This window comes from Cyanistes caeruleus, chromosome 5 (assembly GCF_971803275.1).
Source record: "Cyanistes caeruleus chromosome 5, bCyaCae1.hap1.1, whole genome shotgun sequence".
NCBI lineage: Eukaryota > Metazoa > Chordata > Aves > Passeriformes > Paridae > Cyanistes > Cyanistes caeruleus.
This window is the reverse complement of record NC_141705.1, coordinates 9,295,942-9,310,603: the sequence shown is the minus strand read 5'-3', so window position 1 is coordinate 9,310,603 and position 14,662 is coordinate 9,295,942. Positions and strand designations below refer to the sequence as shown.

At 42.7% G+C, this 14,662-nt stretch overlaps 2 long non-coding RNA genes across 2 annotated transcripts; both read left to right on the top strand.

Moving 5' to 3' along the window:
* Positions 1–1,028: 1,028 nt before the first annotated feature.
* On the top strand, positions 1,029–6,845 carry LOC111928245 (uncharacterized). The gene is made up of 3 exons (XR_015286906.1): positions 1,029–4,393; positions 4,521–4,882; positions 6,555–6,845. It is a non-coding gene; the product is annotated as an uncharacterized LOC111928245 (long non-coding RNA).
* Positions 6,846–7,564: 719 nt separating this feature from the next.
* Positions 7,565–8,822, top strand: LOC147652920 (uncharacterized). The gene is made up of 2 exons (XR_002863981.2): positions 7,565–8,447; positions 8,592–8,822. It is a non-coding gene; the product is annotated as an uncharacterized LOC147652920 (long non-coding RNA).
* The last annotated feature ends 5,840 nt before the right edge of the window (positions 8,823–14,662 follow it).

The window sequence follows — 14,662 nt, the reverse complement described above, 5'->3', positions numbered from 1 at the left end:
ACTGATAATTAGATTGTTAGATTAGATAATTTCATTGAACACTCTCAGCCCATCAGCTGGGCATGCCCACACTCAGGATAAAGCCTTTCGGTGTACAACATGACAAACCAATTTTCCTCTCTAAGACACTGCAAGAGGAGATCAAGCCTTGCCTTACCCAACTGGGCCCCATATTCTCAAGCCACCTTTGCCTACAGTATTTATTTACCATTACTTATTTTAAGGAATGCAAATGCTACTCCTTCTTTCCTTTTGAAAAGGTGTCTACCACAAGGTTTACTGCGAGCAGGATCAAATACAAATTACTGTATTTGAGTGTCTGAGTGGGGTGAGCTAAGAGGAACACACAAACATGAGTGAAATTTTTCTCCCTTTTTCTGAGAACATCAGTCTTCGAGATTTTTTGATGTAAGGAGTAAAACTGTTTCCAAAAATTTGATGTGATATCTTTCCTACACACCCCAGTTACTGCCTTATTTGCTCTCTTATCCTGGCCAGAGCAGGGCTGGACTTAGCTCCCCTCTTCTTCCTCCAGCCCACAGATATTTCTTCCATCTTTTCTTTAGGAAGAACTGAACAATGAATGACACCTCTTGGTTTTCCGTTGATTCCAACAAGCACCCACACTTTAAATTGAAAGAAGATTTTTATATACAAAAGTTCTGGAAGGAAAAAAGAAGATGTGGCCTGACTGTTTCTGTTGTGTCATTAACATTAAAATAAAAGAGGATGAGGTGAAACAGTCTCCAGCATCTGGACTTGTTGCCTGAGAAACCATTACCAGTTACCAGAAGAAAGGAATTCCTTGGAAACAGCAACTTTAGAAGCCAGAAGGAAGTTGCACAACTCTTGGTGGTGAAGGCAGCAGTTCTCACAACACAGCAACAGGCTAAAGATATGTCCTGAGTAATAACAGCTCATCAAGATGTGGCTGAAACCCTCATTATTACAGCCCCTGGTAACCAATCAAGCCCTTCAGGCTGCAGACAGTCGAATCACATAGCTACCAGGAATGCCATCACAGAGTATTTTTTCTTTTTATAGTGCTTAAAAATCCTTAAAAGGGACTTAGAACCCTACAAGGAGGGTAATTACTATTTTCTCTACTTGAAAAACCAGGAATATGAGATCTGGAAACTTTAACTGACATATGCAAAATGTTCTATGTTATAATTAAGAGATCAGAGATCCTACCTCTGGGGTCAAGCTGCTGAATTACTTTATGTTTATATATTATGTAAATTGGATTACTTTGAAAGAAGGTTAAGAATGAGTCTTGACTTTTAAATTTCCCTTCTGGCTCTGTCACTCGTCTGTTTAACAAAATGCAAAAGACATATGTAAACCAAGCCACACCTGTTTCACACTTGCAGCCTTTAATCTGCTGATGACTAGGGAGCTTTCTGATGCCTACAATGAAAATATTTGACAGCAAATATCACTGCCATTATATATATTTTTGTATTTATACAGAAGTATGAACATCAAGAATTGGGAAGTTTACTCACAGTGACAAAGCAGAAGGAAATGGACAAGGGACTTTACAGAGTTTCTCACTCTATTGAGAGATGGTAAATGTAGGAGATGCATTTCTGATTTTGCCTGCAAACAGCATATCCTACCCCCTACACCTATTGCACTACAGGGTTTGAAGCAACATTGCTGAACATTCTGTTCTATGAACAGGGAGAATTTTGGTTACTACATGCAGGGGAAAAGATTTGTGCTGCTCTAAACCCCATTACACTCACATGATAATGTGGAATTTCTGTTCTCTTTTGTTCTATATAAAATTTAGTATTGCTGTCTCCTCTAAGACCATTAAAAATATTTTCCCTTTTGTAATTTGTTTTTTTCATCTTTATTAGAAGAACAAAATTAATTTTGAGGCGACAAGACAGCTATGAGATAAATTGCTGTCAGATGGATCTAATTCTGAATGCATGATCCAAAGGTCTACAGCTTCTTCACAGACAGACAGGAATTCTGTACCAGCCCATTTTTTAAATCCACCATGCAATTAATCAGGTCGATGCAGTCTATCAGCACCTGTGTTATCTTTTGATGCAGTGAAAAATATCCAGTCCATAATTTTCATAGTCTAGAGCTCAAGAACGTTCATGTATCCTGTCACCTGAGAACTACAGAAACTCCAGGCTCTGTGCACTTACATCACTGTCAGTATGGGGAAGATTAGTGAAAGGAAAAGCATTCCTCAGGTAGGCCTGGGAAGAGCTGTGCATCATCAGAGATGAAACTTGCTGTGACGTGTGACTGGGACAGGCAGAGCGTGTGGGCTTGTTGCAAATCCAACAGGCAGAATCCAAATCCAACATGCAGAATCCCATTAGCAGCTGCTGAGATGATCCCAGGATTTTACAGCATTGGCAAATGATTGCTGTAGAAGTAAATATTGGCTAACACAGGGCTGTGTGCCCATGACCCTTTGAACTGGGGCACTGTGGCATTTCAGTATATCCACAAAGGCACACAGAATGACCTGTAAGGAACTCTGTACTCGGATGATTACTTCTCACCAGTCAAACACCCAGACAAGGGTGTAGGGACACTGTGTTCTAAGAAGTGGACACCAGAAATAACTGCAGGGTTTGTGGTTATGACTCCTGTGGCCACAGTCAGGGTGGGAAGCATTGTACTGATTATGACTCATCAGGAACTGAAAATTTTTTCATGCGAGTTGGCTTAATGATAATGTAAAAGTAAATATTCTGAAGACCAAGAAAGGCAACAAAAAGATTTTTGATGTAAGGTGTGAACCTCTGACTGTGATCAGCATTTTAAGAAGGAATTCAAGGTGTTACAGACAAGGAATTATTCTTAGCAGAATAAAGCATGGAATATCTTCTTTTAAGTTTTTTTCCTGCCCTGTAATCTGCAATAAAAATGTGAGGACCGAGCCCTTCCTATATTTGTGGGTTAATTTTCTATTGAAAGAGCCTCTTAATGCAGGCACATTCCCCTCTTCTAGGACAAAAGACATGAGCAGCTTTTGGGTGGCACATATACTGGTGGGACAGAAACAGCTGGTGCTGCATGCCTTACTCTTGCCAAAAGTTTGCCTCATTTAGCAGGTCATCAGTATCATTCAGCAGCAGGATATAGCAGGTCACCACTCCTGAGCAACAACACAGAGTTAGGAGTATCTTATCTTGAGAGATTCATGGCCAAGAAGCACAACCAGGGACTGAGCTCCTGTCTGACAGAACATGTGGCACAGCTGTCTACCAAGGGAGCAAGGCTGTCCACATACACATCACTTAAAAGCAGTAGCTACAGATGACACAGGAAAATCCAGGGAACAAGAGCCTATTCCTTCATCATACAACATAAACCCTGCAAATAAGCAATAAAAAAAAGTTTGTCTTAAACTGGGCCTGTGATTTGTAAGACACAGAAATCAGCCCAGGGGCTGGGGTAGGAATAGTGGCGTAAAATTACCACCTAAACCAGGGGTAAAGGTGGTAATATTTCAGAAATTCAGATAACATTGTACCAGCAACAACATTTTTTGACTCCTGTGATTATCACTTGCTTCCACCTGGGCTCTTATCAGTGTGCTGGGAAAACTGTATTTGTGAAGCATTGCTAAGGGGGGTAAGAGGACAATGGGAATTTCAATCACAGTTGATCTCAGCAACTCACCCGTATCAGCCAACAAAATGGAATTCTTAACAGTGAAGTCATTACTATTCCATTATATACATTATTTCAGCAATACTGTAAATATTGAGACATAACAAGACAGGCTATCATCCAAGCAAAAAAAAAAAGTATCCCTCCTAAAGAGCTAATAAATTAATGACACTAATAAAGAATCGTATTACAAAATATCATCGGGGATGAACACTGAAGAAGCCCAGAGGGTTAACTGTGCATGTTTTTTTAATGATTTTTACTTTTCTGTTCCTCGCTGCCCTGCGGCCGGAGGAGCATCACTGGGCTCTGTCACCTGCTCCCGGCTGGTCACTAGAGGGCAATGAAGGGTCCCGGAGCAGAGGTTCCCTGCAGAGTCTCGGCTTCCCCGGAACGACTTCTTTTCTCTTTTAGTGTGAGTCAGCCAGGACGGTCTGATAATGGTTTCACCCTGAAATCCTGACGCTGCAGAATGGGCCGGGCAGAGCCCACGGGGAAGCGGCGCTGCGGGAGCGGGAGCTGTGGGAGAGCTGAGGGAGCTGTGGGAGCTCTGGGAGCTGTGGGAGAGCTGCGGGAGCCGTGGGAGAGCCGTGGGAGAGCTGAGGGAGAGCTGAGGGAGCTGTGGGAGCGCTGCGGGAGCTGTGGGAGAGCTGAGGGAGCTGTGGGAGCTGTGGGAGAGCTGAGGGAGCTGTGGGAGAGCTGAGGGAGCTCTGGGAGCTGTGGGAGAGCTGAGGGAGCTGTGGGAGCTCTAGGAGCTGTGGGGGAGCTGAGGGAGCCGTGGGAGAGCTGTGGGAGAGCTGAGGGAGCTGTGGGGGAGCTGAGGGAGAGCTGAGGGAGCTGTGGGAGCGCTGCGGGAGCTGTGGGAGAGCTGAGGGAGCCGTGGGAGAGCTGAGGGAGAGCTGAGGGAGCTGTGGGAGCGCTGCGGGAGCTGCGGGAGAGCTGTGGGAGTTGTGGGGAGCTGTGGGAGAACCGTGGGAGCAGCATCCGCTCCGCCCCAGCTGCACCCCTGAGACAACACCCAAACCCGGCTCGCTCGGCTTTTAGCCTCGGCTGCAAGGCCTCAGTCCTCCTCAGCAGCTCTGGCAGTGCTTGTGCAAAGCACTGTGACACTGCTGATTAGCACACGTCTGCGTTCTGCTGGAAGGGAACAGGGAAGGGATATCCCACCGGTAAAGGCCTCTGCTGCTGGGATGTGATATACACAGCCGGGAAGGAGCAGCTGTGCTCTGTAAGACCTGGAGAAATGGCACGAACCAGATGTCCCTTGCTTCACAAATCAGTGCAGCTGCTAACCTGTGACTGGAGTGGCAGTGGGTTCTCATCCTGAATCAAAACACTGGCAGCTTCACACTCCTTCCTTCCTTCCTTCCTTCCTTCCTTCCTTCCTTCCTTCCTTCCTTCCTTCCTTCCTTCCTTCCTTCCTTCCTTCCTTCCTTCCTTCCTTCCTTCCTTCCTTCCTTCCTTCCTTCCTTCCTTCCTTCCTTCCTTCCTTCCTTCCTTCCTTCCTTCCTTCCTTCCTTCCTTCCTTCCTTCCTTCCTTCCTTCCTTCCTTCCTTCCTTCCTTCCTTCCTTCCTTCCTGCCTGCCTTCCTGCCTGCCTTCCTGCCTGCCTTCCTGCCTGCCTTCCTGCCTTCCTGCCTTCCTGCCTTCCTGCCTGCCTTCCTGCCTGCCTTCCTGCCTTCCTTCCTGCCTTCCTTCCTGCCTTCCTGCCTTCCTGCCTGCCTGCCTGCCTGCCTGCCTGCCTGCCTGCCTGCCTGCCTGCCTGCCTTCCTGCCTTCCTGCCTTCCTGCCTGCCTTCCTGCCTTCCTGCCTGCCTGCCTGCCTGCCTGCCTGCCTGCCTCCCTGCCTCCCTGCCTCCCTGCCTCCCTGCCTCCCTGCCTGCCTCCCTGCCTGCCTCCCTGCCTGCCTGCCTCCCTGCCTCCCTGCCTCCCTGCCTCCCTGCGTCCTTCATTTTTTGGCCTGTAGGTCTCACCCTTGCATTTTGCCAGTGAAAAAACCCATGGAAACAGAAAAATTCTAGCAATTCTAAACCCCAGTAAAGGATCCCAAGCCAGAAGACTGAAAGGTCAATTATGGACTTAGGCAAGCTCATAACTGGGAGGTTTGGTGGAGCCTGCTGTCAACCTCACCTCTCAGCACAGAACCTGCTGTGTGACCTCCCTTTCCCATTTGCAGCCACTGCTCTTTCCAAGACAGATACGCAAATGCTATTTATTTATTACTGAGCTAATATAATTTTTTTTTATACTGCAGTCAGGCTGCAGGAGAGTATAGGACTAGCAAGAAGGAAAGAAAAGATCATTGGTTGGCTATGAAATAAGGCTTTCAATAACAATCAGAGCAGATTAGATTAGAAGCATGGAAAATACTGGTCTTGTCAGTTTTTCTGTGTTGATTTTCACTTGCTTTCTATTTTTCCAAATGCTATATTTGTTTTCCCAAAGTCTCATACTGGAAAGTAAAAATGGGAAAATATGTGGTCCAGTCACTACTGAGATTGTATATATGTGTATGTATGTATATATATATATATATATGTATGTATATATAAAATATATGAAAACACATATACACATTATGTACACACATGTATACACAAAATATATGTGTATAAATATATACACATATTTGATGTCTATACATACATATGTGTGCATACGTGATGAACTACGTGTTTACATGAACTTCTAGTTCACAAACTTGGCATTTCCCCCCAGTAATCTTCTGGACAAGTGTGGGAAAAGAATGGAGAACTTGTTCAAAATAGGGTTATTCTAGAGCAGTCTGTAGAGATAAAATTAATATATGGGCAGTTTAAGTAGAAAAGGTAGAGTAGAAGAAAAGATCTGAAAATGTTCATTTAATCCTCCTCTGCTTTTACTTCTCCTTTTCTTTATTCAGGTAAGAGAAATATAATTTCATCTGTCTACATAGTCCTGGCACAGATACTATGGCCTTATAATCTTGCAACTTTAGCTACAGGAAATAAGAATTTTATGTTGTGGACAGCACAAACTGATTTGGATATATGCAGGAGCCCTGCTGGTGTCAGGCTCGTAGCCCAGCCCTGGATGTGTGAGGAACGGCTGAGCATGGCAGATGGGCTGCAGAGGTGCCAACAGCAACCACCAGCACTCTCAGCACGTGGGAAGAAGCAGAATTACACAGGAGCAGGGGTCTATTTTTGCAGGGGTGAGGGATCCACACATCCTTCAGCAGAGCAAAACACAGCCCTTTATATCTCTCAACTGTGGTGGGAGGATCATCAGTACCAGCTGAGAGTGCTGGCTCGGTGATGGGGTTCTCCTGGTAGGATGAAATTGTCAGAGGGTAATACATGGGAAGCCTAATCAGCATTCAGCCATGCACAAGCAAAAGACTGTTTTAAAAGAAGGAGTGATCTGGCCAGTATTTTATGCTTTCATTCTCCACATTCTGTCAATTTATTTTCAAAGGAATTCCCACCTTTCACTTACTGAGTTATATTGATGAGGTGGTATTTGTACATGAGGATATTGCCCAGGACCACTCTGAGCCATAGAGGAACCACTGCATATGTAAAAGTGATGAGATCAAGCTGTTGTTTAGAAGAAGTAAAAAGAATAATAAATAAATAAAATAATAAAAATTAAAAAAATTAAATAATAGAATAAAACATAAAATATCATAAATATTTTAAAAACAAAACTAAATTAAAATAGCTGTGCTCTTGTTGGGGATGACAGATCTCCCGAAAAACAGGAGTCAAAAAACTGAGTTCACTGACAACCTGGACAAAGACTAAAATTTCCCTAAGATCAGGAAGGAAAAGAGTGATATAATATATCCAGGTTTTCAACACTGAAGAACAGGAAAATGCTGTGGAAAGGGAGTAGAACAGTTAAATTTTCCTTCTGCTACCATCCATTTCCATGACACCAAACAAGAAAAGCAACAAACCTACTAAAAATATGGAAAAGATCTGATATACCTCTTCAGTGTCAAAGATATCATAGATGCTGCTTAGATGATTTCCAGTGACTGCCAATTTCAAGGCACTGCTCCACTGAAGTGTCCAGTATTGTACTGGAAGTGAGGAACAGCAGCTGAGTTCTTTCCTAATAGCATAAATTATCAGCTTCTTTCATAATCTGTTTGACTTCACAGCAGTCAGATGGACATTTTTTTTCCCATTCTTTTTAAAAATACATCAATTCCAAGTCTGAACACATATCAACACATTTGGTATTGGCATAATAATAGAAGTGGCTGAGAGCTAAAAATGAAAGAGCTCAGGACAGAAACAAAACCATGAACATTTGTGGGAAAGGACATCACACTCATGCTGTCAGTGTAAACTTGGATTAATTTGGTTTCAATAGCTTTGCCATGGTAAACTTAAATTAGCTGGCTCTGAGGCAGGGGTCAGGCTTACTTGAAGTGACATGAGAAAAAATCTGTGAGAAGAACTGAATTTCTGGTATTGAATTTGCCTCCTTCTCTAGAACAAAAACTGGAGTTTTTTCCCTCCGCTGGCCACAGTAGACAGCATTACTAAAACCACAGCAGCTTTACTGGTAGCACAGAAGGAAACTGAGAGGCAAACTGCACCGTACATTATGGGAAAAGGATGACACAGAAGAAACTTGTGAAAGAGCACGTTCTCCTGTTGGTCTGAAAGTGCTTTTTTGGCTTTGCATTTTTTATTCACCTTTATCTTCTTTCTAGAGAAAAACACGTGGCAGTAGTGTGGAAAAATGAGTGATGATGTCAGAACTGGCTTATGAAACAGCTTTGTGTCTTTACAATGAACAGGTATTAGAACGGATTTTGTTTTGTCTCATTTTCTTTCTGATACCTCACCTCTCTCTCCCCATTAAATTTCTCTATTTGCTCTCCTTTATATAATAATAAATACACCTATTTTTTCTCTGATTATATTTTTTAATTCTCTCTTAGTTCCTCTTCATCCAAAGTTTCCCAACACTTGAAGGGGAATAAGAATACTGATTTATCTCTGTAAACTGTTAAAAAAGCAGATGAAGACTTTAGGTAACATTGCTGCTGAGGAATAGAAAGTTACAATATACTTTATCTGAGCCAGATAACCATTCTATTTTCTATACTTTTTTATTAGACATAAATCAATAATTTGAGAAAATATTAATGTTTAATAAATGTTAAATGAAATCTGCAACAGTTTCATGGTAACTGGACCCATTGTGATGAATTTTTCACTTTATTAAACAGTTTAGAATACATTATTTAATTAGGCTACAGGGATTTTTCTTCTCTTTTTGTACTGAATTAAAAAATCCTTGTGAGATTGTGGCTTCTACGAAAATGAAGCAAATAAATTTATTAGCTTGGAGTGACAAATTTGGTAAACTCACTGTGTTCACTTCCTTTTATTTTACTGAAAACCAAACATGTCACAGTCTCCCATTCAAATCACAAAAAAATAGAGAAAAGGAACAATTAGTAATGGGAAAATGTTTACAAATCTTACTGTAAAGTATGATTTGGACCTCTTTGTATTACAGCTTTCATACAGCTGCATTATGGTGCAATAAAGATGGAAATAACTTATGTTTTGAGAAGGATGTTGGTTCAACACAAGTCTATACATTACCAGAATCTGATGGTTTCATTTCTTGAAGCCTATGGTGAACTTTTCTCCACTAAGAACCACTACAGAAATGCTCCTGTAAATATTAAAATCCTATTGACCGAAACTAAATAGACCCCACAGGGTTGCTCACTTGTGACTAATTTACTTTGAAGATTTTTCATTAGTCATTTTTCTGCTGGCCCCTGTAGTAGCCTTCCTGTACTTCTTGGTTTGTTTTTCTTGGGTGGGAATTTTATTTGGGTTTTCTTAATGGAGAAACATAACTGGAAAATAGAACTGATCACAGTGTTACCTTTTTATCTTGGCCATATGGTGTTAGAACTTTGAGCTATGATGCCTGAATAACATGCCAAGAGCATCTGGAGCCCTGACCTGTTAGCCATCTATCTGGGTACTGCTAGAGTAAAGATTGATAAAAAATATATTAACCAGAGGAGCGATTTCAGTTTCAGTTTCTCTCTGATGCTGTGACTCACAGGATTTCTGAAGTAAATGGGTGCAATCGTCATCTTTTGGTAAGGAGACTGTTTCAAACAAGATTAGATCATTATCAGCACACTGAAATACATTGCCTTAGGTTGAATTGTGAGACACACAAAATAAACCCCACAGCCCCAGCTCAATAATCAAGGATCCAGAATAACCAAAAAAAACACTCATTACTGCTCTAAACAGAGTAAGGGACTCAAATGAATATAATCTGTCACTTTATAATCTAGGTTTCTCCAGTATGTCACGTCAGTTATGTACTCTATTTGCCAAGACTGCACAGCAATGGCTCTGTGTGTGTGTCTACACATGCACACAAGTGTGAAGTAACAATATATAACAGCTCCTATGATATGCAATGTCATTTCTATTTCTATATAACATTTTATAATACCAGGTAAGAAAAGTTCATGCTCCAGAATTGTTATATAAAAAGTTTTTTGTCTTTTAAAAGCCTTGTAATTAGCCTTCAGGAAAAATCTGTATTTACATGGAAATAACACACTGAGGCAGCAGGCTCTTCTGTTCCTTGCAACGGCCCCAGTGGGCCTGTTAGTGCCTATAAAAGATGTCTCAGGTAGGCAGATAAAGGAATACAAATTAAGAACTTGTTTTCACAAAGATCCCAAGTTACAGAAACAGGACTGGCATCACACTAGCAAAGGAATAAGAAATGGATGGGTTCTGGGTGCCCTAAAAAATAACTGAACCCATGAAAAGGAATGAGAAAAACCAAAATGCTGAAAAAAAAGCTGAAACTTCCCCCCCCAGATTGCTGAAAATGAAGTGTGAATTATCTCCATACTCTTTTAAATCTTGCTTTCTGTTTGCTGCTGGTTATGGGAAAGAAGCACAAGGTGTTCCAGCTTTACCATGCACTGGTATTTTTCTGCAGGCATCAGGTGCATCTGAGTAAGCAGAGCTATTTTTACATGCCCAGCCGCCTCACAAAGCCATCGCGTAAGTGCAGAGTCATGCACAGCACCCAGGGGAACCACCCCTCTTGGTTTGCAGCGTCACACACAGAGGAAGGCACACAAACTGCATCCTATAGATTTTCACAAGTTTGTGACAAAGTCTCAGTTTCAGACTCTCCCCTTACCCATAACAAAATGTTCTCAGAAATTTTCCTACAGTTGCACTGACAAGGTTAAGTCCAGATTCAGTCAGATTTCTTTTGGTGGCAAGAAAATTTCAGAAAGTCCCAAGTACAGCCATGACAGCCACTTTCCTGGCTGACACACCAAGGAATGCACTGGGGACCTCCAGAACAAGAAACGTGACAGTCCTGAGCACTGAACCCTGATAATACAAACTGCAGTGCTACAACTTCTGCTTTTGCTTGTTTGGCACACAGACTTGAGTACTCGCTGTACCTTGTATGTATGTACAACCAGAAACAAAGTTCAGAATTACGCAAACTGAAAGAAATCAGTGCTACATTCTACAGCTCTAACATGCTTCGTTTTCCTAGGAGGTGTCTAGGAAGTGTTGTGCTATTAAATGGCCTGGCTGTTGTGTGTAAATCAATATCAAACAAGAAGAGATACTCAACTAAACATTAACACAGCCCAGAGATGAATATTTAAGTCAAGTGTGTATCCAAGTGGAGATGTTCTTCCCAGAGGTCTGCTAAGGGGGCCTGGCATCATTTATGCCAGTATGTGCATGTGCCAGGATGTCACTGCAAATATTCTGACCTCCTGACATAAGCTTGTTGATGTTTGACACCACCTTTTAGAATTTTGAGTGGAAACACCTGAAGACTGATAGCGATCAGTGTTGCTGAACCTTTCAGTATGAACAGGCTAACCATTTTCAAGCCTATGGCAAAATTTCAACTTCCACTTCTTCCAAGTACAATGCAGCATGCAAACTTTAAACAAAAAACAACAGCAGGCATGTGGCAAGTAAAATAACCCTAGCTTTCCTCGGGGAAAATAAAATAGAGCTAATGCCCTAAGGTCCTTTTAATTACTCTGTGCTTTTAGCAGCAGCTCAGACAATGTGATAAGCAAGCTGCTTATGGAGATTTGAGGATTTATTTCATTATGAAGTTTGAATCCTCCTGGACTCTGATCTCTGCTATCCAGTGTGCTAATGAGCTCCTGGGTGTCTTTTCAGGGTAAAACAGCTACATCTTCAAGAGCACAGTAAGGGGACTTCTGCTCAATGGTCAGACAATATGCACAGGACTCAGTTGAGGTTTTTGCTCTTCTAGCTAGCCTCACCAGCAGCCTTCCATGAAGGAGGAGATTTATGCCCAAACCCATGTGCCAGGGCATGTGTTATATGCTTCAGGCTATTAACACAAAAATCTGGAGGATACAGAGCAGTACTTCCATTATTTTGGGTACCTTAACAAAACAAGGGGGACAGCAAGGCAGGCAGGGGCAGCATCCTTACCCATGAAAGCCACGGTCCCACAAGAGTCATTCCAGAGGAACAGAGCAGCTCCCTGGGCAGGAACCAGGGACAGCCAACAGCTGGGTATTTCCTAGATGAGTCACTAGGGAGGCAGGTGAGGAGCAGTGAGGCAGGATCAGGATCAACAAGGTCCCTCTCCCAGGATCCCAGTGGTGCTCAGGCAGGGACCAAGGCTGCTGACCTGAGCTAAAAGCAGCTGCAGATGTGCTTGGTCCACCCTGCACAGGTTACATATGCAATGCTGTCTGAAATACAGAAAACTAAAAGCTCCTTGCATAGAAGCTAGGATGTGAACCAAAGGCTGGCTGTGCATATGTACAGTTTTTAAGCTGGATGCTGCATCCCACAATCTGGGAAGCAGGATACCTGCCAGCCTGATTCCATAGGCAAAAGATGTGTGAAGGGGGCCCATTCTCAACTATGTTTGTTATGACCCTGTCCTGAGGTGACTTTTGCCACTCACCATCATATTGGGCATGCTACACTTTGAAAAAAGGTATCACTTCCCCATTCTGTCACATCTCATGCTGTATTTAGCTAAACCCATCCAGTCAGTGGGCAAGCCATAGGGGCATAGTCACTGCAAGGCTGACACTGTCAGAGGGCTGAGCAGATTTATGGACATCGTCAATTTCCATAAATGGAAAAGCCTGTGCACACAAGGACAGGAGCAGAGAGGAAGGCCCTTCTCCACTATCTGCCCTCATGGATGCCAAAGACTCCAAATTTCTTTGTAAGACTTAAGCCACAGCATGACAGATACGGACCAAATCAGCAACAGGCTAACTCCTTTGACAAGACTTCCAGCATCTGTGCATTAGTGAGGAACAGTTCATGAAATTCCTTGGAGCACCGACCAGCTCCAGACTGAAACAGCAGCATAACAAGCAGGGACAGCACTCCTCTGCTCCATGCAAAAGCATCTCCTCTTTCTAATATGGCCCAAGACACAAAGTGCTTCCCACACAGAGCAGCCAGGAAAGCCCTTTTATCACCATGGTTCTCTCACAATGTACAGGAAGGTCAGATTGTCAATTCCATTTGCCTCTGCCTGAGGGAATTAGACCCCTCTTGGGTAGCAGTCCACTATGTGGGCTGCTGCAGGAATAAATACACAGTGATCAGCCTGGGGATAATAGCACTTTGAAAGTCATGTGCTCTGTCAGAGCTACAGAAAACCTGACATGACAGGTATCACAGCTCCCTAATGGCAAAGCCATCCTGTAGCTGTTATGGAGATATGCTGGGAAATTTTCAAGGCACTGCTCTGGCAGAGACTTGTTCCATTTGGTTTATACTGCTCTGCAGGAGATGTACATCTGAGAGTTTTGCTGAGGTTGGAGACATTATTAATAAAAATGAGAAAAGGAGAGGCTGGAAAATGGCTTTCACATGTAATCTTCTAGTATAGATTGACATTAATTCATTAAATCCAGGTAAACCTGGGAAAAAGAAAAATTTTGTTTTCTGACTATTCTAAATCATTTCCTTTATTAGCAGGAGTCATGAACAAATTCTGAAATTATTATTATCAGACATTACATCTTGAAAACTGGCTATTCTTTTACAAAGTATTTTCAATGTTTTTAGCTCAAGGATTCTGTGCTTCTTCAGCTCAGCTCACAATATTTTGATATTACATGCAACTTTGAGCAAACCTCTTGGTATCTCATTGCTTGAGGTCTCCTCATTCCAAAACAGATTAAAAAAAAAAAAAAAAAAAAAGCCCTTGCCTGATTTTGTTCTATTAAATGAAAATTGCAAGAGCTGTGTAAATGCCATAAAATATCAGTGTCTTCCCCCACCTCTGTTTGGGGTAACACTTGCCGTACCACTGTGGTTGGGATGGAGCTAATTTTAGTAACAGCAGCCTGAACAATGCTGTGTTTCAGATCTGAGACCAAAGCTGATAACAGAGCAGTGCTTTAGCTCTTGCTGAACAGTGCTTGCACAGCCTCAAGGCCTCCCCTGCTTCTCTCTCTGCCCCCCAGGAGAAGGCTGAGGTGGGCAGAAGGGAGAGGCCACGGCCAGGAGAGCCCCACAGTGACCCGAGAGATTTTCCGTGTTATTGAACGCCGTGCTCAGCTGTAAAACTGGGGGTGGTGGTGGTGTGTCAAAACAAGCCATTACTCAGAGGTCATCTGGCCATTGGCTGCTGGTGGGAGGTGGTGAGTGACGCCTTCTCATCAATTGTTTGGTTTCTTTTTCTTTTCTCTTTTACTAAACCCTCCTTACCCCAGCACACGTTTTTCTTGCATTTTCCCCTCTGATTCTCTCCCAACCCTGCCACCAGGGATCCACCCATCACACTCCTCTAATACCTGTGGAAAGGAATAATGCCCAAAGCACAGCTTTCTTCTCAACAGCTGATCAATCATTTGGTTACTCTCACTATCACCCAAGTGAACTTCTTCACTCCACTTCCTTTCAGTTTACAAGAAACCCATAATTTTGCCTACAGGAAAGAACCATGAACCAAGGT